This window comes from Lissotriton helveticus (genome assembly GCF_964261635.1).
Source record: "Lissotriton helveticus chromosome 1_1 unlocalized genomic scaffold, aLisHel1.1 SUPER_1_unloc_18, whole genome shotgun sequence".
Taxonomy (NCBI): Eukaryota; Metazoa; Chordata; class Amphibia; order Caudata; family Salamandridae; genus Lissotriton; species Lissotriton helveticus.
In genome coordinates, this window is record NW_027611657.1 from 3595885 (window position 1) to 3620558 (window position 24674).

Below are 24674 nucleotides of genomic sequence, written 5' to 3' on the forward strand. Positions count from 1 at the left end.
TGATCACGAGCTGTCCCTCGAAGGCTCTAGCTGATGGCGGTGTCGGCAACTCGATTGAAGCAAACAAGCCTTGGCTAATGCAAGCCACGGGGAAAATGAAAAAGGCTTATTACTCGGACCAGCAAGGTCAGAGCGGGTACTCCTTTCTACAGGAGCGAGGGCAGGTCTAGAGCAACCAGATCCACAGTGTAAATCGTAGGTTTCGTCGCCAGGATGGCCGCTGACCACGTGACAAGCGGCCGGGATGGCGAGTCGAGTGGCACAAAGCAAAAGGGCCCCACGCAGATCGTGGAGATGCTGGAGGGCTGATCTTTGGTGCAAATGCTGCTCGATTGTAGGGCTTCTCAAACCCCAAAGCACAGAGTCGAGGGTGCCTCGGGTGCTGCGCAGTCAGCGTCTCGGGGGTCTTTCAAGATGTCCGCTCCCACGTCTCTCCGTGCCTCCACGGGTCCCTTCTTTGCAGGGACTGTGGATCGGGCTGGGAGAAGTCTGGGAAGCTGGGTCTTGTCAGGCTCTGCACTCGGGCTCCGGCGGGAGGCGGCGGCAAAGCAGACATCGAGGTGCTGGGTGGTGCCTGTGTTCACAGGGTGGCCCCTCCTAGGCCACAAGGGAGATTCTCTTCAGTCTTCTATCATCAGAATGTCGAAGTCCAGTCGTCTTCTTAGTTTAAAGGTGATTTCAGGATGATCTGATGTGCATTGGCACTGCTCCCACTCTTATTCCAATCTGGGGGGCGTGATTACCTGCTAGGTCCCTCCCTATGGGTGGGACCCAGGAAGGGGGTGGATACACCCCTTTCCTTTGATCCAGGCCGCCCTGGCACGAGGGCTGGAGTGCCCCAGAACCGGTTTGGCCGGATTATGCAAGGGGCAGCCTTGTGCGCCCCAGGCAGTGTCTGGTTTCTTTCAAACCTCCCTGCTACAATACACTATCTCCTGTCTGGAGGGCGGTGACACCCTCCTGTGACAGGAAACCCTTTGTCCAGGACCCCTTTGGCTGAGTTTCGGTCAGCTGCAGGGGTCCAGACATTTGTCTGTGGCAGAGGCATCCATTTTGTGGATCTAAGGTGTGAGAAGTTGGCCTGGTAGGGGATGTTTCCAATTCTGGAACCACCTACTACCTGACCAAACAATCCCTTATGGTGTCTGGTTGTAAGTCAACCTTATTAGACAAGCTATCCTAGGGGTAGCATGGACTAAGCAGCCTAAAGGCTTAACTTAAGAGGTCGTGTTAAGCGAGCTGTTTTACCAAATACAATCCTGTAATACCAAATGAAAGGACACCACACAAGTATATATTATAAAAATATATGTGTTTATTACTAAAAACAATCCCCAGTATTCTTTATGAATAAAGGGGCACAAGCGTTAAATCAAAAGCACTGTTTAAACATACAAAGTTGCACAATTATGGATGAGGGCAGGGGGCCACTCAAACCATATACTAAACAAGTGGTATAAGAGATGCCACTCGAGCAGTGGTTAGGCCTAGGGCCTAGGGAATCGCTGGGAGCAGTCAGGACAAGCAATGCTGAAGTCGGGAATGGCCCTCGGGATTCGGGAGATGTGCGGAAAGCGCAAGCATGCACCAATGTTAACCAATGGTGCGTAAAAGTTGTAAAGTTAAAGTTAAAGGACACTTCCGCTGAACCTAGAGGAACAAAACTTAACACACAGACCCTAGAGATGTGCACCAGTGTGGGAACACCGGCGGAGCAAAGTTACCTCACCCACAGGAAGTGGGTGCACAGGGTCGAAGAGGCGTCGGGTTTTGACACGCAGGTTCTTGGCGCTTGAAGCTGAAGACGCTGCAGGCGATGTGAAGGAGAAGTGTCCGGTGGATCCAAGGGTGGATCTGAAGTGGTGAAGACCTGAAAGCAGAGGGGACAGTGTTCGAAGTCACTGACCAGTGACCACCGTGGAACCAGATTGGAACCAGGCAAAGTCGGGTGCAAACAGGTGATGAGGTGTTGCTTCTCTCTGCAGCCACGTGGACACGAAGAGGTCAAGGACGTCCAGGCGTCGATCACGAGCTGTCCCTTGAAGGCTCTAGCTGATGGCGGTATTGGCAACTCGATTGATGCAAACAAGCCTTGGCTAATGCAAGCCACGGGGAAAGTGAAAAAGGCTTATTACTCGGACCAGCAAGATCAGAGCGGGTACTCCTTTCTACAGGAGTGAGGGCAGTTCTGGAGCAACCAGACCCACAGTGTAAATTGTAGGTTTCGTCGCCAAGATGGCCGCTGACCACGTGACAAGCGGCCGGGATGGCGAGTCGAGTGGCACAAAGCAAAAGGGCCCCACGCAGATCGTGGAGATGCTGGAGGGCTGATCTTTGGTGCAAATGCTGCTCGATTGTGGGGCTTCTCAAACCCCAAAGCACAGAGTCGAGGGTGCCTTCGGGTGCTGCGCAGTCAGCGTCTCAGGGGTCATTCAAGATGTCCGCTCCCACGTCTCTCGGTGCCTCCACGGGTCCCTTCTTTGCAGGGACTGTGGATCGGGCTGGGAGAAGTCTGGGAAACTGGGTCTTGTCAGGCTCTGCACTCGGGCTCCGGCGGGAGGCGGCGGCAAAGCAGACATCGAGGTGCTGGGTGGTGCCTGTGTTCACAGGGTGGCCCCTCCTAGGCCACAAGGGAGATGCTCTTCAGTCTTCTGTTCATCAGAATGTCGAAGTCCAGTCGTCTTCTTAGTTTAAAGGTGATTTCAGGATGATCTGCCGTGCTAGGGCACTGCTCCCACTCTTATTCCAATCTGAGGGGTGGATCTCCTGCTAGGTCCCTCCCTATGGGTGGGACCAGGAAGGGGGGTGGTTACACCCCCTTTCCTTTGTCCAGGTCTCGCTGGAGCTGGGGCTGGGCTGCCCCAGAACCGGTTTGACCGGATTATGCAAGGGGAAGCCTTGTGCTCCCCAGGCACTGTCTGGTTTCTTTCAAACCTCCCTGCTACAATACACTATCTCCTGTCTGGAGGGCGGTGACACCCTCCTGTGACAGGAAACCCTTTGTCCAGGCCCCATCTGCTGAGTTTCGGTCAACTGCAGGGGTCCAGACATTTGTCTGTGGCAGAGGCATCCATTTTGTGGATCTAAGGTCCTTTTTGAAATTAACCGCATTTAAGCAAAGTAACATGTCTTACCCCTCTAGAGGGGTGGAATGCTATCCCCGTCGCCAGAACTGGCGAGGGGATAGTATTCCAAATCGTATGACACCTTACACGACATGTTTTGATAAAGCCAAACCAAAGTTGGTATATAACCGCGAGGATTATAAGGCACTTAAGAGTATATGGTATGGCCTTATCCTGAAACAGCTTAGGGAGTTGTTCCCGACAGCTGCAGACAGGCTCAGCTCATGCTAGAGCTCCATCTCACATTAAACCACGCACTCTGCCTCCAGGATTGATGAGGCCTTCCATAGGAGTGGCTCACAGGTTAATATGTGTCCAGATATAGGTTTAGATATAGGTATACTATATCTAAGCAAGGGGTGCTTACACCCCCTTACCCCAGCTGAGTGATCAGCCAGTTGTGTCAATTTAAGAACCAGCCAGGGGTGGCAAAAGATATGCTGCAGCCCCTGGTAGGCCTTGGTGGCTCCTATGCCCTGGGCACCTATAGTGCATTATACAGGGGCTGACAAGGAGTCCATTTCCAATTGTGGTATGTACCTAGGGTACATGGAATCCATTTTACAGAGAGAGCAGATGGCCTGGGGCCCTGATTAGCAGGGAACCAGGTCAACTAAGTCAAAAAACCAGCTAAACACAGGCGAAAAAATCTGGGGTAACCATAGTCAGGTAGCCACCTTCCTACATAACCCCCCCCCCAAACGAAAGGAGATAAGGCTATCCTTGGCCAGGTAAGCCTATATTGCCTGAGTGGCCATATAAGGAAGTACCTGCACTAGCATGGGTACCCCCTGTCTCATGGTCCACTAAGCAGTCCCTCACCCTTTGGGTATTAGAGGGTCTCCACCATAGGGAATCACTACCTTGGGTGTGTTTATGCAAAGTTAAAGGCTGGTTTGGATATGGAGTATTGAAGTGAGGCTCTACTAATTTAGGGCTTAGCTTCCTCCAATTATCTTCCACCATGTGTGCCTTTCTTTCTTTAACTGAGTTGCACTGTGCTCTCAGGGTCAACCTCTGGCTACCTAAAGCTGGAGGCTGGGTCCCTCTGTTTGGCTTGCTGGAGGGACAGTTCAGGTTTGGGCCCCTTGGGTCCCAGGTTTGGCTGTGCCCAACAGAATCCATCTGTGGGAGGTCCCTAACTGTTTTTAAGGGGGCTCCCTCAGGAGTATTTAAAGTTTTCACCTTACTAGGGCTACTAGTTTTGGTGCACCTAATCTTTTGATGGGGGTGCTTTATTTGACAGGGGGCCCTCTGGGTCTCACTGTCCTTCTTGTCCTCTGCAGCCCTGGGCTGGCTAAGGCAAGGTAGAGAGGGGCAGGTTACCTGCTCCAGACTGGGTCCCACCTGAGAAGGGTCCACTGACATCAGAGGTTCTGTCAGGCTAGGCCCAACCACCTCTGGGGCAGCTCCTTCATCAGGGGTAAGATCAGTTCCCTGAGGAGGCTGATCCTGTCCTAAAGTCTGGTGAGGGGGAGATTTCTCTTCCTCCTCCATGCTCTCAGTTTGTGTGGAGTTATCCATCATTTCAGGTTTCACAACACACATGTCAGTTTGAGTTTGGGCTGTGGCCATCACAGCCCCACCAACCTTTTCAGGAGGAGACTCAGTTTGGGTTTCTGCTGTTATCATAACAGCTTTGCTATTCTGTTCAGGAAGAGCTTTTGCTAAAGATGGGGCAGAGAGTTTCTCAGCCCTACCAACCTTTTCAGGAAGGACATCTTGAATTGGGGCTGTAGCCATTACAGCCCCACTAACCTTTCCATTGGAATTCACCATTCTAGAATGGGTTTCCTGTTCAACCTCAGCCCAGGCTGAGATTTCCAAATCATTACCAAGTAGGCAGTCTACAGGCAAGTTTGGTGACACTGCCACTCTCTTTGGGCCAATGACACCTCCCCAGCTGAGACTTACTACTGCCATGGGATGATTTGTTTGGATTCCATCAATGTTTGTAACCTGGTATGTGGCACCAGGTAAAAGTTGCTTAGAGGGGACTATGCCATCAGCCACCATGGTGATGCTAGCCCCTGTGTCTCTAAAAGCTTCGACTTTCAAACCATTGATGATGGGTTCTTGTCTATACTTGCTCAAAGTATTTGGGCAAGCAGAGAAGTTGGCAAACCCCATGCCAGTCTCATAAACAAGATCATTGGGTGATGGGGACCTGGATAGGCCAGGGTCCACCTGAGCTCCAACAGTAAACCCACCCAGATTCCTGGGTGTGCTTCCACTTCCTGGGGGATTACTGCTGACAGTAACAGGAGGTGTTGAAGCTGGCTTTGGAGGTATATTTTCTTTATTGTTATTCTTGGGACAACAGTTGTCTGTTTTGTAATGCCCAACCTGTTTACAGGCATAACAATAAGGCTTTTTCTCAGTTGAAGAAGTGTCTTGGGACCCACCCCCATTCTTGGAGTTTTGGGGCCCTGGGGAAGTCTTTTCTTTATTTTTATCCCCACCCTTATCTTGAGGCTTGGTAGACTCCTTCTTCTGGTTACTGTCCTGATTCTTAGGCCTAATCCTGGTTCTGACCCATTTGTCTGCCTTCTTTCCCAATTCTTGGGGAGAGGTCAGATCAGAGTCCACCAGGTGCTGGTGTAAGAGCTGGTTCTGACAATTACTTAGGATCTGCTCCCTCATAATCAAATTATACAATCCTGTAAAGTCATGTACTTTGCTGCCATGTAGCCAACCCTCCAGAGCCTTAGTTGCACAATCAACAAAATCAGTCCAGTCCTGAGTCTGTGTCTTCTGGGTGTCTCTGAACTTCAACCTGTACTGTTCAGTGGTTAAGCCAAACCCATCTATCAGAACACTCTTCAGGACTTTGTAATTGTTTGCATCCTCATGTCTGACAGTGAGGAGCTTATCTCTCCCTTTCTCTGAAAAGGAGTACCATAAGATTGCTGCCCACTGTTCCTCAGGAACCTGCTGTACCATGCAGGCTCTCTCAAGAGCAGTTATCCACGTGTGGATGTCATCCCCTTCCTTGTAGGGGGGCACAATCTTTGTCAGGTTTCTACTATCATAGGACCTGGGTTTCTCTTTAGGAATATTGCTGCCACCAGTGGCATCTAAGCCACACAATTTTTGCTCTCTTGCCAAGGCAAGTTTAGCTTGAGCTAAGGTAAGTTTAGCTTGACTCAGGGCTACCTCCTCTCTCTCTATCTGGAGTCTGACAGCCCTCATTCTAGCCCTATGCTCAGCTTTCTGAGAAGCACTCATGCCTCTCTCTGATTCTCTGGAGGCACTAGAAATATGAGAGTCCCCTGAGGGAGATCTCATTCTTCTGTTGCCTGGGAGAATCACATGTTGGGTTCTGGGGAGGTGCTGGCCCTCTCCATTCCCCAGTAGGTCCAAGTTGGCCTGGCTAAGCCTACCAACTGGAACCTGGCTACCCTGATCCTGTACTTCTAAGTCCTCAACATCTGAGTCCTCATCCAAGTCATCATCATCCTCCTCTTCAGGGGGATCAACTACAGGGGGGTTCTCTCCATTTCCTGTGTCTAGGGAAGCTGCTTTAGCCTTCTCTAAGTCATCCTGTTCTAGGATTTCTACCAGGATTAGGCAGGTGGGGCTTCTGCCCCTTTTTAACCCTCTTGCTTTGCACAAGGCAATCAAGTCTCTGCGGGTTAGTTTGTCATATCCAAAAGTTGCCTGGGTAGGGTCAACTGTCACAGGAGCAGACCCTGAGGCTTTTCCTGTGTCAGACATGGTTACTAGTGAGGTGTAAGTGGTGCACTTACCTACACTAAGTGTTTTCCTACTGGACCTTGCTAGTGAGTTGTAGTCAGGGGTGTGCTACTCCCTTCAACCTACAACTACTAAGTTCAGTAGAACTTAATATGCTAAGCTTTTGATTTTATATGTACCTAGAGGTACTTGATGTGATCTTTCAATTTGATATAAAGATTGCAATGGTAAAACAACAGCAAGCTCAAATCCGCACCGCTGCTCACCAATGTGAGAAGTTGGCCTGGTAGGGGATGTTTCCAATTCTGGAACCACCTACTACCTGACCAAACAATCCCTTATGGTGTCTGGTTGTAAGTCAACCTTATTAGACAAGCTATCCTAGGGGTAGCATGGACTAAGCAGCCTAAAGGCTTAACTTAAGAGGTCGTGTTAAGCGAGCTGTTTTACCAAATACAATCCTGTAATACCAAATGAAAGGACACCACACAAGTATATATTATAAAAATATATGTGTTTATTACTAAAAACAATCCCCAGTATTCTTTATGAATAAAGGGGCACAAGCGTTAAATCAAAAGCACTGTTTAAACATACAAAGTTGCACAATTATGGATGAGGGCAGGGGGCCACTCAAACCATATACTAAACAAGTGGTATAAGAGATGCCACTCGAGCAGTGGTTAGGCCTAGGGCCTAGGGAATCGCTGGGAGCAGTCAGGACAAGCAATGCTGAAGTCGGGAATGGCCCTCGGGATTCGGGAGATGTGCGGAAAGCGCACGCATGCACCAATGTTAACCAATGGTGCGTAAAAGTTGTAAAGTTAAAGTTAAAGGACACTTCCGCTGAACCTAGAGGAACAAAACTTAACACACAGACCCTAGAGATGTGTACCAGTGTGGGAACACCAGCGGAGCAAAGTTACCTCACCCACAGGAAGTGGGTGCACAGGGTCGAAGTGGCGTCGGGTTTTGACACGCAGGTTCTTGGCGCTTGAAGCTGAAGACGCTGCAGGCGATGTGAAGGAGAAGTGTCCGGTGGATCCAAGGGTGGATCTGAAGTGGTGAAGACCTGAAAGCAGAGGGGACAGTGTTCAAAGTCACTGGCCAGTGACCACCGTGGAACCAGATTGGAACCAGGCAAAGTCGGGTGCAAACAGGTGATGAGGGGTTGCTTCTCTCTGCAGCCACGTGGACACGAAGAGGTCAAGGACGTCCAGGAGTCGATCACGAGCTGTCCTTTGAAGGTTCTAGCTGATGGCGGTGTCGGCAACTCGATTGAAGCAAACAAGCCTTGGCTAATGCAATCCACGGGGAAAGTGAAAAAGGCTTATTACTCGGACCAGCAAGGTCAGAGCGGGTACTCCTTTCTACAGGAGCGAGGGCAGGTCTGGGGCAACCAGACCCACAGGGTAAATTGTAGGTTTCGTTGCCAAGATGGCCGCTGACCACGTGACAAGCGGCCGGGATGGCGAGTCGAGTGGCACAAAGCAAAAGGGCCCCACGCAAATCGTGGAGATGCTGGAGGGCTGATCTTTGGTGCAAATGCTGCTCGATTGTGGCGCTTCTCAAACCCCAAAGCACAGAGTCGAGGGTGCCTCGGGTGCTGCGCAGTCAGCGTCTCGGGGGTCTTTCAAGATGTCCGCTCCCACGTCTCTCGGTGCCTCCACGGGTCCCTTCTTTGCAGGGACTGTGGATCGGGCTAGGAGAAGTCTGGGAAACTGGGTCTTGTCAGGCTCTGCACTCGGGCTCCGGCGGGAGGTGGCGGCAAAGCAGACGTCGAGGTGCTGGGTGGTGCCTGTGTTCACAGGGTGGCCCCTCCTAGGCCACAAGGGAGATGCTCTTCAGTCTTCTGTTCATCAGAATGTCGAAGTCCAGTCGTCTTCTTAGTTTAAAGGTGATTTCAGGATGATCTGCCGTGCTAGGGCACTGCTCCCACTCTTATTCCAATCTGAGGGGTGGATCTCCTGCTAGGTCCCTCCCTATGGGTGGGACCAGGAAGGGGGGTGGTTACACCCCCTTTCCTTTGTCCAGGTCTCACTGGAGCTGGGGCTGGGCTGCCCCAGAACCGGTTTGACCGGATTATGCAAGGGGAAGCCTTGTGCTCCCCAGGCACTGTCTGGTTTCTTTCAAACCTCCCTGCTACAATACACTATCTCCTGTCTGGAGGGCGGTGACACCCTCCTGTGACAGGAAACCCTTTGTCCAGGCCCCATCTGCTGAGTTTCGGTCAACTGCAGGGGTCCAGACATTTGTCTGTGGCAGAGGCATCCATTTTGTGGATCTAAGGTCCTTTTTGAAATTAACCGCATTTAAGCAAAGTAACATGTCTTACCCCTCTAGAGGGGTGGAATGCTATCCCCGTCGCCAGAACTGGCGAGGGGATAGTATTCCAAATCGTATGACACCTTACACGACATGTTTTGATAAAGCCAAACCAAAGTTGCTATATAACCGCGAGGATTATAAGGCACTTAAGAGTATATGGTATGGCCTTATCCTGAAACAGCTTAGGGAGTTGTTCCCGACAGCTGCAGACAGGCTCAGCTCATGCTAGAGCTCCATCTCACATTAAACCACGCACTCTGCCTCCAGGATTGATGAGGCCTTCCATAGGAGTGGCTCACAGGTTAATATGTGTCCAGATATAGGTTTAGATATAGGTATACTATATCTAAGCAAGGGGTGCTTACACCACCTTACCCCAGCTGAGTGATCAGCCAGTTGTGTCAATTTAAGAACCAGCCAGGGGTGGCAAAAGATATGCTGCAGCCCCTGGTAGGCCTTGGTGGCTCCTATGCCCTGGGCACCTATAGTGCATTATACAGGGGCTGACAAGGAGTCCATTTCCAATTGTGGTATGTACCTAGGGTACATGGAATCCATTTTACAGAGAGAGCAGATGGCCTGGGGCCCTGATTAGCAGGGAACCAGGTCAACTAAGTCAAAAAACCAGCTAAACACTGGCGAAAAAATCTGGGGTAACCATAGTCAGGTAGCCACCTTCCTACATAAGGTCTTTGGAGAAATCAACCGCATTAAAGCAAAGTAACATGTCTTACCCCTCTAGAGGGGTGGAATGCTATCCCCGTCGCCAGAACTGGCGAGGGGATAGTATTCCAAATCGTATGACACCTTACACGACATGTTTTGATAAAGCCAAACCAAAGTTGCTATATAACCGCGAGGATTATAAGGCACTTAAGAGTATATGGTATGGCATTATCCTGAAACAGCTTAGGGAGTTGTTCCCGACAGCTGCAGACAGGCTCAGCTCATGCTAGAGCTCCATCTCACATGAAACCACCACTCTGCCTCCAGGATTGATGAGGCCTTCCATAGGAGTGGCTCACAGGTTAATATGTGTCCAGATATAGGTTTAGATATAGGTATACTATATCTAAGCAAGGGGTGATTACACCACCTTACCCCAGCTGAGTGATCAGCCAGTTGTGTCAATTTAAGAACCAGCCAGGGGTGGCAAAAGATATGCTGCAGCCCCTGGTAGGCCTTGGTGGCCCCTATGCCCTGGGCACCTATAGTGCATTATACAGGGGCTGACAAGGAGTCCATTTCCAATTGTGGTATGTACCTAGGGTACATGGAATCCATTTTACAGAGAGAGCAGATGGCCTGGGGCCCTGATTAGCAGGGAACCAGGTCAACTAAGTCAAAAAACCAGCTAAACACAGGCAAAAAATCTGGGGTAACCATAGTCAGGTAGCCACCTTCCTACATAACCCCCCCCCCAAACGAAAGGAGATAAGGCTATCCTTGGCCAGGTAAGCTTATATTGCCTGAGTGGCCATATAAGGAAGTACCTGCACTAGCATGGGTACCCCCTGTCTCATGGTCCACTAAGCAGTCCCTCACCCTTTGGGTATTAGAGGGTCTCCACCATAGGGAATCACTACCTTGGGTGTGTTTATGCAAAGTTAAAGGCTGGTTTGGATACGGAGTATTGAAGTGAGGCTCTACTAAGTTAGGGCTTGGCTTCCTCCAATTATCTTCCACCATGTGTGCCTTTCTATTTTTAACTGAGTTGCACTGTGCTCTCAGGGTCAACCTCTGGCTACCTAAAGCTGGAGGCTGGGTCCCTCTGTTTGGCTTGCTGGAGGGACAGTTCCGGTTTGGGCCCTTTGGGTCCCAGGTTTGGCTGTGCCCAACAGAATCCACCTGTGGGAGGTCCCTAACTGTTTTTAAGGGGGCTCCCTTAGGAGTTTTTAAAGTTTTCACCTTACTAGGGCTACTAGTTTTGGTGCACCTAATCTTTTGATGGGGGTGCTTTATTTGACAGGGGGCCCTCTGGGTCTCACTGTCCTTCTTGTCCTCTGCAGCCCTGGGCTGGCTAAGGCAAGGGAGAGAGGGGCAGGTTACCTGCTCCAGACTGGGTCCCACCTGAGAAGGGTCCACCGCCATCAGAGGCTCTGTCAGGCCAGGCCTAACAACCTCTGGGGCAGTTCCTTCATCAGGGGTAAGATCAGTTCCCTGAGGAGGCTGATCCTGTCCTAAAGTCTGGTGAGGGGGAGATTTCTCTTCCTCCTCCATGCTCTCAGTTTGTGTGGAGTTATCCATCATTTCAGGCTTCACAACACACATATCAGTTTGAGTTTGGGCTGTGGCCATTGTGAGAAGTTGGCCTGGTAGGGGATGTTTCCAATTCTGGAACCACCTACTACCTGACCAAACAATCCCCTTATGGTGTCTGGTTGTAAGTCAACCTTATTAGACAAGCTATCCTAGGGGTAGCATGGACTAAGCAGCCTAAAGGCTTAACTTAAGAGGTCGTGTTAAGCGAGCTGTTTTACCACATACAATCCTGTAATACCAAATGAAAGGACACCACACAAGTATATATTATAAAAATATATGTGTTTATTACTAAAAACAATCCCCAGTATTCTTTATGAATAAAGGGGCACAAGCGTTAAATCAAAAGCACTGTTTAAACATACAAGTTGCACAATTATGGATGAGGGCGGGTGGCCACTCAAACCATATACTAAACAAGTGGTATAAGAAAGGCCACTCGAGCAGTGGTTAGGCCTAGGGCCTAGGGAATCGCTGGGAGCAGTCAGGACAAGCAATGCTGAAGTCGGGAATGGCCCTCGGGATTCGGGAGATGTGCGGAAAGCGCACGCATGCACCAATGTTAACCAATGGTGCGTAAAAGTCAAAGAGTTAAAGTTTAAGGACACTTCCGCTGAACCTAGAGGAACAAAACTTAACACACAGACCCTAGAGGTGTGCACCAGTGTGGGAACACCGGCGGAGCAAAGTTACCTCACCCACAGGAAGTGGGTGCACAGGGTCGAAGTGGCGTCGGGTTTTGACACGCAGGCTCTTGGGGCTTGAAGCTGAAAGGGCTGCAGGCAGGGTGAAGACGAAGTGTCCGGTGGAGTCCAAGGGTGGACTCAAGTTGTAGAGTACCTGAAAGCAGAGGGGACAGAGTCTGGGTCACTCAGCAGTGACCAGGGTGGAACCAGGACGGAACCAGGCAATGTCGGGCGCAATCAGGTGGTCGTCGAGGAGCTTCTCTCCGCTGTCACGTGGGCTCTGGGGCATCTGCGACGTCCAGGAGCAGGTCACGATCTGTCCCACGCAGGCTCTCACCGTCGGTGCAGTCGGCTTCAAGTTTGGAGCAAACAAGCCTTGGTAAGAGCAATCCACGCAGGATCGGAAGATTGCTTCTCACTCGGACCAGGAAGGTCAGAGTCGGGGCTCCTTTTCAGGGGAGCTGGTGTGGATCTGGAGCAACCAGAATCACAAGTCTTCTTAGGTAGTTCGTCGGCACAGGGACCACAAGCCAGCTGGCAAGTGACCGAGCCAACGCGTTGAGCCAAATCGTGCCAAAGGGCCCCACGCAGCACTCGTCGAGTGTGGAGGGCTGAACTTCGGCTCAGGAGTAGCTCAGGGTAGGGGCTTCTCAAACCCCGGTGTACAGCTTCGAGGGTCACTCGTGGGCTGCACGGTCAGCGTCTCGTGGTCACTTCAAGATGGCGTGCCCCACGCTTCCGGTCGCCTCCACGGGTCTCAGCTTTGCAGGGACTGTGGATCGGGCTGTTAGAAGCTGGGCAGGCTTGATCTCGTCGATCTCAGTCGCTCGAGTTCCGGCGGGAACTGCAACTAAGTAGACGTCGAGGGCTGGATGGTGCCTGCTGCTGCAGGGTGGTCACTCCTTGACCACAAGGGAGATTCTTCGGGCTTCCACGTTGAGATGGAGGGCGAAGGGTCCAGAATATCGTTTCAAATGTTTCTTCCAGGAAATCTGATGTGCATTGGCACTGCTCCCACTCTTATTCGAATCTGGTGGGCGTGATTACCTGCTAGGTCCCCTCCTATGGGTGGGACCCAGGAAGTGGGTGGATACACCCCCTTCCTTTGATCCAGGCCGCCCTGGCACGAGGGCTGGAGTGCCCCAGAACCGGTTTGGCCGGATTATGCAAGGGGCAGCCTTGTGCGCCCCAGGCAGTGTCTGGTTTCTTTCAAACCTCCCTGCTACAATACACTATCTCCTGTCTGGAGGGCGGTGACACCCTCCTGTGACAGGAAACCCTTTGTCCAGGACCCCCTTGACTGGGTTTCGGTCAGCTCCAGGGGTCCAGACATTTGTCTGTGGCAGAGGCATCCATTTTGTGGATCTTAAGGCCTTTGGAGAAATCAACCGCATTAAAGTGAAGTAACATGTCTTACCCCTCTAGAGGGGTGGAATGCCATCCCCGTCGCCAGAACTGGCGAGGGGATGGTATTCCAAAGCGTATGACACCTTACACGACATGTTTTGATAAAGCCAAACCAAAGTTGCTAAATAACCGCGAGGATTATAAGGCACTTAATAGTATATGGTATGGCATTATCCTGAAACAGCTTAGGGATTTGTTCCCGACGGCTGCAGACAGGCTCAGCTCATGCTAGAGCTCCATCTCACATAAAACCATGCACCCAGCCTCCAGGATTGGTGAGGCCTGACTATAGGAGTGGCTCACAGGTTTACATGTGTCCAGATATAGGTTTAGACATAGGTATACTATATCTAAGCAAGGGGTGTGTACACCACCTTACCCCAGCTGAGTGATCAGCCAGTTGTGTCAATTTAAGAACCAGCCAGGGGTGGCAAAAGATATGCTGCAGCCCCTGGTAGGCCTTAGTGGCTCCTGTGCCCTGTGCACCTATAGTGCATTCTACAGGGGCTGACAAGGAGTCCATTTCCAATTGGTATGTGCCTATAGCACATGTGTCATTAATTTAGTGAGAGAACAGCAGGCTGGGGGTCTGATCAGCAGGCCCACAGCCTCAGTAGTCGAAAACCAGTGAAGCAAAAAGCAAAAATTTGGGGTGACCATAGGATAGCAGACCCTACTCTCCTACACAACCCCCCCCCAAACGCAGGGACATTAAACTAACCTTGACCAGATAAGTCTTCATGTTCTAAGTGGAAGTACCTGGAGAGACCATCTGCATTACCATGGTCAGTCCCTGGGCGGTGCTCCACTGTAAAGTCCATCCCCTGTAGGGAAATGGACCACCTGAGCAGTTTGGGATTTTCACCCTTCATCTGATTAAGCCATAAGAGGGGCTTATGGTCTGTTTGCACCAGGAAGTGAGTTCCAAACAAGTAGGACCTCAACTTCTTTAATGCCCAAACCACAGCAAAGGCCTCCCTCTCAATGGCTGACCAACGTTTTTCTCTTGGGGTTAGCCTCCTGCTAATGAAAGCAATTGGCTGGTCTTGACCATCTTGATTAAGTTGTGAGAGTACAGCTCCCACCCCCAACTCAGAAGCATCTGTCTGAACAATGAACTGTTTGGAGTAGTCAGGACTCTTTAGGATAGGTGCAGAGCACATGGCCTTCTTCAGGTCTTCAAATGCCTTCTGACAGCTAACTGTCCACTGAACCTTTTTTGGCATCTTCTTGGATGTCAAGTCATTTAATGGTGTCACTATAGACCCATAGTTTTTCACAAACTTTCTGTAATACCCAGTCAGGCCCAAGAAGGCTCTGACTTGTGTCTGGGTAACTGGAGGAGCCCAGTCCTGTATGGCCTGGATTTTGCTTTCCAGTGGCTGAACCTGGCCTCCACCTACTAGGTGGCCCAGGTATACAACCTTACTCTGCCCTATCTGGCACTTTGTGGCCTTGATAGTTAGGCCTGCCTTTTGCAGGGCCTCCAAAACTTTCTTCAGGTGTGTGAGAAGTTGGCCTGGTAGGGGATGTTTCCAATTCTGGAACCACCTACTACCTGACCAAACAATCCCTTATGGTGTCTGGTTGTAAGTCAACCTTATTAGACAAGCTATCCTAGGGGTAGCATGGACTAAGCAGCCTAAAGGCTTAACTTAAGAGGTCGTGTTAAGCGAGCTGTTTTACCACATACAATCCTGTAATACCAAATGAAAGGACACCACACAAGTATATATTATAAAAATATATTTGTTTATTACTAAAAACAATCCCCAGTATTCTTTATGAATAAAGGGGCACAAGCGTTAAATCAAAAGCACTGTTTAAACATACAAGTTGCACAATTATGGATGAGGGCGGGTGGCCACTCAAACCATATACTAAACAAGTGGTATAAGAGATGCCACTCGAGCAGTGGTTAGGCCTAGGGCCTAGGGAATCGCTGGGAGCAGTCAGGACAAGCAATGCTGAAGTCGGGAATGGCCCTCGGGATTCGGGAGATGTGCGGAAAGCGCACGCATGCACCAATGTAAACCAATGGTGCGTAAAAGTTGTAAAGTTAAAGTTAAAGGACACTTCCGCTGAACCTAGAGGAACAAAACTTAACACACAGACCCTAGAGATGTGTACCAGTGTGGGAACACCGGCGGAGCAAAGTTACCTCACCCACAGGAAGCGGGTGCACAGGGTCGAAGTGGCGTCGGGTTTTGACACGCAGGTTCTTGGCGCTTGAAGCTGAAGACGCTGCAGGCGATGTGAAGGAGAAGTGTCCGGTGGATCCAAGGGTGGATCTGAAGTGGTGAAGACCTGAAAGCAGAGGGGACAGTGTTCAAAGTCACTGGCCAGTGACCACCGTGGAACCAGATTGGAACCAGGCAAAGTCGGGTGCAAACAGGTGATGAGGGGTTGCTTCTCTCTGCAGCCACGTGGACACGAAGAGGTCAAGGACGTCCAGGAGTCAATCACGAGCTGTCCCTCAAAGGCTCTAGCTGATGGCAGTATCGGCAACTCGATTGAAGCAAACAAGCCTTGGCTAATGCAAGCCACGGGGAAAGTGAAAAAGGCTTATTACTCGGACCAGCAAGGTCAGAGCGGGTACTCCTTTCTACAGGAGCGAGGGCAGGTCTGGAGCAACCAGACCCACAGTGTAAATCGTAGGTTTCGTCGCCAAGATGGCCGCTGACCACGTGACAAGCGGCCGGGATGGCGAGTCGAGTGGCACAAAGCAAAAGGGCCCCACGCAAATCGTGGAGATGCTGGAGGGCTGATCTTTGGTGCAAATGCTGCTCTATTGTGGGGCTTTCCAAACCCCAAAGCACAGAGTCGAGGGTGCCTCGGGTGCTGCGCAGTCAGCGTCTCGGGGGTCTTTCAAGATGTCCGCTCCCACGTCTCTCGGTGCCTCCACGGGTCCCTTCTTTGCAGGGACTGTGGATCGGGCTGGGAGAAATCTAGGAAGCTGGGTCTTGTCAGGCTTTGCACTCGGGCTCCGGCGGGAGGCGGCGGCAAAGCAGACGTCGAGGTGCTGGGTGGTGCCTGTGTTCACAGGGTGGCCCCTCCTAGGCCACAAGGGAGATTCTCTTCAGTCTTCTATCATCAGAATGTCGAAGTCCAGTCGTCTTCTTAGTTTAAAGGTGATTTCAGGATGATCTGCTGTGCTAGGGCACTGCTCCCACTCTTATTCCAATCTGAGGGGTGGATCTCCTGCTAGGTCCCTCCCTATGGGTGGGACCAGGAAGGGGGGTGGTTACACCCCCTTTCCTTTGTCCAGGTCTCACTGGAGCTGGGGCTGGGCTGCCTCAGAACCGGTTTGACCGGATTATGCAAGGGGAAGCCTTGTGCTCCCCAGGCACTGTCTGGTTTCTTTCAAACCTCCCTGCTACAATCCACTATCTCCTGTCTGGAGGGCGGTGACACCCTCCTGTGACAGGAAACCCTTTGTCCAGGCCCCATCTGCTGAGTTTCGGTCAGCTACAGGGGTCCAGACATTTGTCTGTGGCAGAGGCATCCATTTTGTGGATCTAAGGTCTTTGGAGAAATTAACCGCATTACAGTAAAGGAACATGTCTTACCCCTCTAGAGGGGTGGAATGCCATCCCCGTCGCCAGAACTGGCGAGGGGATGGTATTCCAAATCGTATGACACCTTACACGACATGTTTTGATAAAGCCAAACCAAAGTTGCTATATAACCGCGAGGATTATAAGGCACTTAAGAGTATATGGTATGGCCTTATCCTGAAACAGCTTAGGGAGTTGTTCCCGACAGCTGCAGACAGGCTCAGCTCATGCTAGAGCTCCATCTCACATTAAACCACGCACTCTGCCTCCAGGATTGATGAGGCCTTCCATAGGAGTGGCTCACAGGTTAATATGTGTCCAGATATAGGTTTAGATATAGGTATACTATATCTAAGCAAGGGGTGATTACACCACCTTACCCCAGCTGAGTGATCAGCCAGTTGTGTCAATTTAAGAACCAGCCAGGGGTGGCAAAAGATATGCTGCAGCACCTGGTAGGCCTTGGTGGCTCCTATGCCCTGGGCACCTATAGTGCATTATACAGGGGCTGACAAGTAGTCCATTTCCAATTGTGGTATGTACCTAGGGTACATGGAATCCATTTTACAGAGAGAGCAGATGGCCTGGGGCCCTGATTAGCAGGGAACCAGGTCAACTAAGTCAAAAAACCAGCTAAACACAGGCAAAAAATCTGGGGTAACCATAGTCAGGTAGCCACCTTCCTACATAACCCCCCCCCCCAAACGAAAGGAGATAAGGCTATCCTTGGCCAGGTAAGCCTATATTGCCTGAGTGGCCATATAAGGAAGTACCTGCACTAGCATGGGTACCCCCTGTCTCATGGTCCACTAAGCAGTCCCTCACCCTTTGGGTATTAGAGGGTCTCCACCATAGGGAATTACTACCTTGGGTGTGTTTATGCAAAGTTAAAGGCTGGTTTGGATATGGAGTATTGAAGTGAGGCTCTACTAAGTTAGGGCTTGGCTTCCTCCAATTATCTTCCACCATGTGTGCCTTTCTTTCTTTAACTGAGTTGCACTGTGCTCTCAGGGTCAACCTCTGGCTACCTAAAGCTGGAGGCTGGGTCCCTCTGTTTGGCTTGCTGGAGGGACAGTTCAGGTTTGGGCCCTTGGGGTCCCAGGTTTGGCTGTGCCCAACAGAATCCATCTGTGGGAGGTCCCTAACTGTTTTTAAGGGGGCTCCCTCAGGAGTTTTTAAAGTTTTCACCTCACTAGGGCTACTAGTTTTGGTGCACCTAATCTTTTGATGGGGGTGCTTAATTTGACAGGGGGCCCTCTGGGTCTCACTGTCCTTCTTGTCCTCTGCAGCCCTGGGCTGGCTAAGGCAAGGTAGAGAGGGGCAGGTTACCTGCTCCAGACTGGGTCCCACCTGAGAAGGGTCCACTGACATCAGAGGTTCTGTCAGGCTAGGCCCAACCACCTCTGGGGCAGTTCCTTCATCGGGGGTAAGATCAGTTCCCTGAGGAGGCTGATCCTGTCCTAAAGTCTGGTGAGGGGGAGATTTCTCTTCCTCCTCCATGCTCTCAGTTTGTGTGGAGTTATCCATCATTTCAGGCTTCACAACACACATATCAGTTTGAGTTTGGGCTGTGGCCATCACAGCCCCACCAACCTTTTCAGGAGGAGACTCAGTTTGGGTTTCTGCTGTTATCATAACAGCTTTGCTATTCTGTTCAGGAAGAGCTTTTGCTAAAGATGGGGCAGAGAGTTTCTCAGCCCTACCAACCTTTTCAGGAAGGACATCTTGAATTGGGGCTGTAGCCATGACAGCCCCACTAACCTTTCCATTGGAATTCACCATTCTAGAATGGGTTTCCTGTTCAACCTCAGCCCAGGCTGAGATTTCCAAATCATTACCAAGCAGGCAGTCTACAGGCAAGTTTGGTGACACTGCCACTCTCTTTGGGCCAATGACACCTCCCCAGCTGAGACTTACTACTGCCATGGGATGATTTGTTTGGATTCCATCAATGTTTGTAACCTGGTATGTGGCACCAGGTAAAAGTTGCTTAGAGGGGACTATGCCATCAGCCACCATGGTGATGCTAGCCCCTGTGTCTCTAAAAGCTTCAACTTTCAAACCATTGATGATGGGTTCTTGTCTATACTTGCTCAGAGTATTTGGGCAAGCAGAGAAGTTGGCAAACCCCATGCCAGTCTCATAAACAAGATCATTGGGTGATGGGGACCTGGATAGGCCAGGGTCCACCTGAGCTCCAACAGTAAACCCACCCAGATTCCTGGGTGTGCTTCCACTTCCTGGGGGATTACTGCTGACAGTAACAGGAGGTGTTGAAGCTGGCTTTGGAGGTATATTTTCTTTATTGTTATTCTTGGGACAACAGTTGTCTGTTTTGTAATGCCCAACCTGTTTACAGGGATAACAATAAGGCTTTTTCTCAGTTGAAGAAGTGTCTTGGGACCCACCCCCATTCTTGGAGTTTTGGGGCCCTGGGGAAGTCTTTTCTTTATTTTTATCCCCACCCTTATCTTGAGGCTTGGTAGACTCCTTCTTCTGGTTACTGTCCTGATTCTTAGGCCTAATCCTGGTTCTGACCCACTTGTCTGCCTTCTTTCCCAATTCTTGGGGAGAGGTCAGATCAGAGTCCACCAGGTGCTGGTGTAAGAGCTGGTTCTGACAATTACTTAGGATCTGCTCCCTCATAATCAAATTATACAATCCTGTAAAGTCATGTACTTTGCTGCCATGTAGCCAACCCTCCAGAGCCTTAGTAGCACAATCTACAAAATCAGTCCTGAGTCTGTGTCTTCTGGGTGTCTCTGAACTTCAACCTGTACTGTTCAGTGGTTAAGCCAAACCCATCTATCAGAACACTCTTCAGGACTTTGTAATTGTTTGCATCCTCATGTCTAACAGTGAGGAGCTTATCTCTCCCTTTCTCTGAAAAGGAGTACCATTAGATTGCTGCCCACTGTTCCTCAGGAACCTGCTGTACCATGCAGGCTCTCTCAAGAGCAGTTATCCACTTGTGGATGTCATCCCCTTCCTTGTAGGGGGGCACAATCTTTGTCAGGTTTCTACTATCATAGGACCTGGGTTTCTCTTTAGGAATATTGCTGCCACCAGTGGCATCTAAGCCACACAATTTTTGCTCTCTTGCCAAGGCAAGTTTAGCTTGAGCCAAGGCTACCTCCTCCCTCTCTATCTGGAGTTTGACAGCCCTCATTCTGGCCCTATGCTCTAGCTTTTGAGAAGCACTCATGCCTCTCTGTGATTCTCTGGAGGCACTAGAAACATGAGAGTCCCCTGAGGGAGATCTCACTCTTCTGTTGCCTGGGAGAATAACATGTTGGGTTCTGGGGAGGTGCTGGCCCTCTCCATTCCCCAGTAGGTCCAAGTTGGCCTGGCTAAGCCTGGCAACTGGAACCTGGCTACCCTGATCCTGAACTTCTAAGTCCTCAACATCTGAGTCCTCATCTAAGTCATCATCATCCTCCTCCTCCTGAGGGGGATCAGTTTCAGGGGGGTTCCCTCCATTTCCTGTGTCTAGGGAAGCTTCCTTTGCCTTCTCTAAGTCATCCTGTTCTAGGATTTCTACCAGGATTTGGCAGGTGGGGCTTCTGCCCCTTTTTAACCCTCTTGCTTTGCACAAGGCAATCAAGTCTCTACGGGTTAACTTGTCATATCCAAAAGTTGCATGGGTAGGGTCAACTGTCACAGGAGTAGACCCTGAGGCTTTTCCTGTGTCAGACATGGTTACTAGTGAGGTGTAAGTGGTGCAACTTACCTACACTAAGTGTTTTCCTACTGTACCTTGCTAGTGAGTTGTAGTCAGGGTGTGCTAATCCCTTCAACCTACAACTACTAAGTTCAGTAGAACTTAATATGCTAAGCTTTTGATTTATATGTACCTAGAGGTACTTGATGTGATCTTTCAATTTGATATAAAGATTGCAATGGTAAAACAACAGCAAGCTCAAATCCGCACCGCTGCCACCAATGTGAGAAGTTGGCCTGGTAGGGGATGTTTCCAATTCTGGAACCACCTACTACCTGACCAAACAATCCCTTATGGTGTCTGGTTGTAAGTCAACCTTATTAGACAAGCTATCCTAGGGGTAGCATGGACTAAGCAGCCTAAAGGCTTAACTTAAGAGGTCGTGTTAAGCGAGCTGTTTTACCACATACAATCCTGTAATACCAAATGAAAGGACACCACACAAGTATATATTATAAAAATATATGTGTTTATTACTAAAAACAATCCCCAGTATTCTTTATGAATAAAGGGGCACAAGCGTTAAATCAAAAGCACTGTTTAAACATACAAAGTTGCACAATTATGGATGAGGGCAGGGGGCCACTCAAACCATATACTAAACAAGTGGTATAAGAGATGCCACTCGAGCAGTGGTTAGGCCTAGGGCCTAGGGAATCGCTGGGAGCAGTCAGGACAAGCAATGCTGAAGTCGGGAATGGCCCTCGGGATTCGGGAGATGTGCGGAAAGCGCACGCATGCACCAATGTTAACCAATGGTGCGTAAAAGTCATAGAGTTAAAGTTTAAGGACACTTCCGCTGAACCTAGAGGAACAAAACTTAACACACAGACCCTAGAGGTGTGCACCAGTGTGGGAACACCGGCGGAGCAAAGTTACCTCACCCACAGGAAGTGGGTGCACAGGGTCGAAGAGGCGTCGGGTTTTGACACGCAGGTTCTTGGCGCTTGAAGCTGAAGACGCTGCAGGCGATGTGAAGGAGAAGTGTCCGGTGGATCCAAGGGTGGATCTGAAGTGGTGAAGACATGAAAGCAGAGGGGACAGTGTTCAAAGTCACTGGCCAGTGACCACCGTGGAACCAGATTGGAACCAGGCAAAGTCGGGTGCAAACAGGTGATGAGGTGTTGCTTCTCTCTGCAGCCACGTGGACACGAAGAGGTCAAGGACGTCCAGGAGTCGATCACGAGCTGTCCCTCGAAGGCTCTAGCTGATGGCGGTGTCAGCAACTCGATTGAAGCAAACAAGCTTTGGCTAATGCATGCCACGGGGAAAATGAAAAAGGCTTATTACTCGGACCAGCAAGGTCAGAGCGGGTACTCCTTTCTACAGGAGCGAGGGCAGTTCTAGAGCAACCAGATCCACAGTGTAAATTGTAGGTTTCGTCGCCAAGATGGCCGCTGACCACGTGACAAGCGGCCGGGATGGCGAGTCAAGTGGCACAAAGCAAAAGGGCCCCACGCAGATCGTGGAGATGCTGGAGGGCTGATCTTTGGTGCAAATGCTGCTCGATTGTGGGGCTTCTCAAACCCCAAAGCACAGAGTCGAGGGTGCCTCGGGTGCTGCGCAGTCAGCGTCTCGGGGGTCTTTCAAGATGTCCGCTCCCACGTCTCTCGGTGCCTCCACGGGTCCCTTCTTTGCAGGGACTGTGGATCGGGCTAGGATAAGTCTGGGAAGCTGGGTCTTGTCAGGCTCTGCACTCGGGCTCCGGCGGGAGGCGGCGGCAAAGCAGACGTTGAGGTGCTGGGTGGTGCCTGTGTTCACAGGGTGGCCCCTCCTAGGCCACAAGGGAGATTCTCTTCAGTCTTCTATCATCAGAATGTCGAAGTCCAGTCGTCTTCTTAGTTTAAAGGTGATTTCAGGATGATCTGATGTGCATTGGCACTGCTCCCACTCTTATTCCAATCTGGGGGGCGTGATTACCTGCTAGGTCCCTCCCTATGGGTGGGACCCAGGAAGGGGGTGGATACACCCCTTTCCTTTGATCCAGGCCGCCCTGGCACGAGGGCTGGAGTGCCCCAGAACCGGTTTGGCCGGATTATGCAAGGGGCAGCCTTGTGCGCCCCAGGCAGTGTCTGGTTTCTTTCAAACCTCCCTGCTACAATCCACTATCTCCTGTCTGGAGGGCGGTGACACCCTCCTGTGACAGGAAACCCTTTGTCCAGGACCCCTTTGGCTGAGTTTCGGTCAGCTGCAGGGGTCCAGACATTTGTCTGTGGCAGAGGCATCCATTTTGTGGATCTAAGGTCTTTGGAGAAATCAACCGCATTAAAGCAAAGTAACATGTCTTACCCCTCTAGAGGGGTGGAATGCTATCCCCGTCGCCAGAACTGGCGAGGGGATAGTATTCCAAATCGTATGACACCTTACACGACATGTTTTGATAAAGCCAAACCAAAGTTGCTATATAACCGCGAGGATTATAAGGCACTTAAGAGTATATGGTATGGCATTATCCTGAAACAGCTTAGGGAGTTGTTCCCGACAGCTGCAGACAGGCTCAGCTCATGCTAGAGCTCCATCTCACATGAAACCACGCACTCTGCCTCCAGGATTGATGAGGCCTTCCATAGGAGTGGCTCACAGGTTAATATGTGTCCAGATATAGGTTTAGATATAGGTATACTATATCTAAGCAAGGGGTGATTACACCACCTTACCCCAGCTGAGTGATCAGCCAGTTGTGTCAATTTAAGAACCAGCCAGGGGTGGCAAAAGATATGCTGCAGCCCCTGGTAGGCCTTGGTGGCCCCTATGCCCTGGGCACCTATAGTGCATTATACAGGGGCTGACAAGGAGTCCATTTCCAATTGTGGTATGTACCTAGGGTACATGGAATCCATTTTACAGAGAGAGCAGATGGCCTGGGGCCCTGATTAGCAGGGAACCAGGTCAACTAAGTCAAAAAAAACAGCTAAACACAGGCAAAAAATCTGGGGTAACCATAGTCAGGTAGCCACCTTCCTACACCTAGGTACATACCACAATTGGAAATGGACTCCTTGTCAGCCCCTGTATAATGCACTATAGGTGCCCAGGGCATAGGGGCCACCAAGGCCTACCAGGGGCTGCAGCATATCTTTTGCCACCCCTGGCTGGTTCTTAAATTGACACAACTGGCTGATCATTCAGCTGGGGTAAGGTGGTGTAATCACCCCTTACTTAGATATAGTATACCTATATCTAAACCTATATCTGGACATATATAAACCTGTGAGCCACTCCTATGGAAGGCCTCATCAATCCTGGAGGCAGAGTGCGTGGTTTAATGTGAGATGGAGCTCTAGCATGAGCTGAGCCTGTCTGCAGCCGTCGGGAACAACTCCCTAAGCTGTTTCAGGATAATGCCATACCATATACTCTTAAGTGCCTTATAATCCTCGCGGTTATATAGCAACTTTGGTTTGGCTTTATCAAAACATGTCGTGTAAGGTGTCATACGATTTGGAATACTATCCCCTCGCCAGTTCTGGCGACGGGGATAGCATTCCACCCCTCTAGAGGGGTAAGACATGTTACTTTACTTAAATGCGGTTAATTTCTAAAAGGGCCTTAGATCCACAAAATGGATGCCTCTGCCACAGACAAGAGTCTGACCCCCTGAAGCTGACCGAAACTCAGCCAAATGGGGCCTGGACAAAGGGTTTCCTGTCGCAGGAGGGTGTTACCAGAACTGGCGAGGGGATAGTATTTTAAATCGTATGACACCTTACACGACATGTTTTGATAAAGCCAAACCAAAGTTGCTATATAACCGCGAGGATTATAAGGCACTTAAGAGTATATGGTATGGCGTTATCCTGAAACAGCTTAGGGAGTTGTTCCCGGCAGCTGCAGACAGGCTCAGCTCATGCTAGAGCTCCATCTCACATTAAACCACGCACTCTGCCTCCAG